We start from the raw sequence: 3,927 nt of genomic DNA, 5'->3' as shown, positions 1-3,927 counted from the left end.
TATAGGGCCAGCCTGCTCCTCCCCTGCGCAAATCTTTCATCTAATTATCCTCGATGAAAATGTCCATTGCCTACCCCTTCTCGATCGTTTAGCGTGTGACAATCTGCCAAATCGGCAAGCGCGCCGCACTCATGCACCACCTCGCGGCAAATACCGGAATCAGCATTTTGCATTTGAAATTAGTTTATTGACTTTGTTCAATGTGACACTTCAACTTATTTTCATTCAATGAAGATTTCCCGACTGCATATCAGTTTCCCTGCGTGGCATAATTTTTCCAGTGTATGAGCATCGGTCTACCGAAGCGCCGGACGCGCCAACTTTATATGGCAAGGCCCGAGGCACGCTGCGCGCGGTCGGAACCGTTGGTGCGCCATCTAGCGGCGAGTATCGGAACTACGTCCGCGCCGTCACTACCCCGCGCGTACTGCATCACCGCAAACAGCTATGACCGGGAGTAATAGTGTTTTGTACATAGTAATTAGCTCGCACTGATCAGATTGAACCATAAATCAATTACCTAATTGCTCTAATCACTTTGACTCTATCACGACCGTAATGGCAAAAGTTCAAGGTACCTTTGGAGTTGCACCTCCCACTACTCTTCCCGCCATGGAAGCATTGTACAGGGATTTCCCTCTTGTGAAAAACGCCTCTAAATATCTGAGAGTAGGAATTGATACCAAGATGTTCAAGCCTTTCATTTCCTTGGTCAAACAACCCTATAAAGAATGCATTAATTTTACTCAGTCAGAGTTTTAACATTTGACTTCAGATGAGATCAATAACTTTGTTCACTTTAGCGCACAAGTTAACATGGAGCCAATCAAAGTGGGAACTCTGAGTGTGTCGCTTAAAGTCATTGGCAACTGTACAGTCATGTGTATCGAGAAAGATAACTGCAGGGTTTATCTCGCAGAGTCAACGTGGAAGTTTGTCCATAGAATTAAAGAAATTCTATTCAACTATCTATCACAGTGTAAAGCAGTGTGTGTTGACCCAGTGAGAAATGGGTGGTCGAATCGACGTCGATTCGACGTCGATTCGACGTCGATCCGTAGATCGATGATAACGTCGAAATTTGCATCGATTCTCCGGATCTGTGACAAATATTTCGATCAATTGTCGACGTCGATCAACATCGATTCGACGTCGAATCAGTCAACATCGATTCGACGTCGAAACGATAGGTAATTACCCTCTCTGTATTAGAAATCAGAAAATGAAGTTTCAGAAAATGGTACTGGGACAAACGAAATCATGCATAAACAAAAATTCACATGTACTGATGTTTTATTGTCATTTTTGTGTGTACATGTGTACACGTGTACAAAAATAAATGTATTACAAAATAACAAAACTTCTTTAGCCAAGAAACATAAACTAAAGGCAAGAATAACAACAAAACTTAAACAAAAAAAAATATTCAGTACAAAATAACAACAAAAATTCTAACTTGTAAATACTTTTACAATTACAATGAACAAAAGAAAAGGGCAAGAGGAGAAACTTTTGCGACGTAAATTATGGTTGAAGTTTAACACCATCGGATCTGTTTGGGGCGTCCTTCAGCCATGCTTTGATGCCATCCATAGCCAGTCGGAGGGTACTTCCCTTACAAAAAACAGCAAGAGTAGCTGGAAAGAAAAAAAATAAATTTGAACAGATGTGGACTTGTGGGATTTTTAATATGGCTGAAATGGTTAATTGAACGAAACCCACCTTTCACAACTGAAAAAAGCACGGTGTCAACAAAGGGCAGTTTGAAGGATTTCCCCATAAAAGAGTAGTGACTGCCAAGGTAGTTAGACATGACCTCATCCATAAGTTTCATGCCAATCTGGTACTCACTGCCACCAAGGGGCAATTGGCTCAAATACTCCACCTTCAAACATTAGAGGTAATTAATTATTAGATTCAAAACAAGTGTATTACAATATTTGATAAGATGAAAAGAGGTTCCCAAATGAAAAAAGGGTTAGGAAATGTAAGAAAATAAGCTAAAAAAACTAGTAAAATGCAGTACATCAGTATGAAACGTATTCTTTTAGGTCAACTTACAATAGCATCCCTGTTGTGTGGTTTGTCACACCAAACTGCAAACGCATCAATGTGGTCTAGGGTTTTCAAGGGCAAGCCACTTTCTATTCCTGGTGGCAGGGTGATCACTTTCTCCCCTGGTAAGACAGCTCTAACAACTCTGGCCACGTTAATGCTAAGTTCAGTAAGTTTGGCATTGCTATCCTTGATGGATTGCTTAATGTGCACAATGTCAGCTTCCATGTATGCTGCAATATGGACAGAAAAGAAACTATTTTATGACAGATAACTGTTTACAGTAAACAAGATTTGGTTCCTTCACTTATTTAAGGAACAACTTCACCAACCAAGTCTATCTTCCAAGCTGGATGGTCCAGGCGACTGAGATAGAGACCTACTATCCTTGACGGAAAAGAGATTTTGAACTCCTGAATCAGAACTAAAGCAGAATATTCAAAATAAAATCAAAGTGAAGTACAATAATGAATCTGCATAGACAAAATGAGCATTTTAATAGATACCTTAGGCTGGATTTTGGTCTTGAATCTAGAATTTCAGAATGTACACTGAAATTGCAAAGACAACAATAATTAGATTAACTGCAGGAACAAAATGTCAACAGCAGATATAATTAAAAGCAACATACCTGGGAGGACTTTCACCACCTGAATAAGAAATAGATTCAGATTCATCGGGACTGTCAAGGCCAGACCTGTCACTTTCTCCTCCAGTATGATATAGAGTTGAGCTAGGGATGAAAAATGGGCTAAATTTAGAAAATAATTTGTTGTAAAGCTACAGGCAAAAACTCAATGCAAATATAGATGAAAGATAAAATGCATTTATAAATGTAATAATTTCCTAAATTTAAATATTTAAAATAGATTGGGTACTTCATGAGTCAAAAGAAGAAAAAATGCAAAATATTCCTGGATGTACCTTTGTTGATTAGCACCATTAGGCTGTTCTGCAGCAGACTGTTCAATAACATCTCTCGCAGAGTTGAAGTTGCCTCTTACAGGACTAGATTTGCTATTTCCCTTTTGAGATTCAAAATCAAACCTACAATACAAAAAGAAGATACAATATTAGGTAAGTCGAAACAATGTGTGCAACAACCTTCTGAATAAGCAACGTAATCCATTACCTAAATTTGTCTTGTTTCCTTGAAAACATTTCCAAGCTGCTGATCTCACTGTTGATTGGATTGACAATTGTGGAGGCCTGCTCAGCATCTGGAATCGGGTTGTCCAAACCAACTGCCAATGTAGATCCTGACTTGCTTAGAGCAGCACTAGATCCACTGTCCTTTTTTGCATCTGCATCAAATCTACAAGTGAAGAGACAAAATATTAATTGCAGAAAAACAAGTGTGAGGGCCAGGCAAATGTCAGAAAAATGGTTTAGTATCATACTGAATCTGATCTAGTTTCCTCATTAAGCTTTCCCTGCTACTGCTGGGGCCTGCTGCCTTGCTGGAATGTGGAGCACATTGTGAGCCTTCACCTCCTGGTGAGTGGTGACTGCCAGCAGTGTCAACCTGGGTGGTATTTGACTCCTCTTGACCAGGACTAGATTCACTGTTCTCCTTTTGAGAACCAACACCAGATCTACACCAGAGCAGACAAAAGTTTAGTTAAAAAGAAAATCACCTGAGTGGTACCTTAAAAAGATGAGAACAAAGGCTTTTTCCATTTCTTATGTTACCTTGCTTTTTCTAGTTTTTTCTGAAAAGTTTCTCTACTGCTGAGATTCCCCTGACTGATGCTTTCTGCATTTTTGCTGCACTGAGCTTTTTTTATGATATCTTTACCTTTAGTAGATTGGGTAGACTTTCCACTACTATTAACTCTAGTGTAGGGAAAAAAATGCATTAAGACATGCATG

Source organism: Frankliniella occidentalis, unplaced genomic scaffold, assembly GCF_000697945.3.
Source record: "Frankliniella occidentalis isolate FOCC.00 unplaced genomic scaffold, Focc_3.1 Scaffold121, whole genome shotgun sequence".
NCBI lineage: Eukaryota > Metazoa > Arthropoda > Insecta > Thysanoptera > Thripidae > Frankliniella > Frankliniella occidentalis.
Note: the sequence above shows the minus strand (reverse complement) of the source record.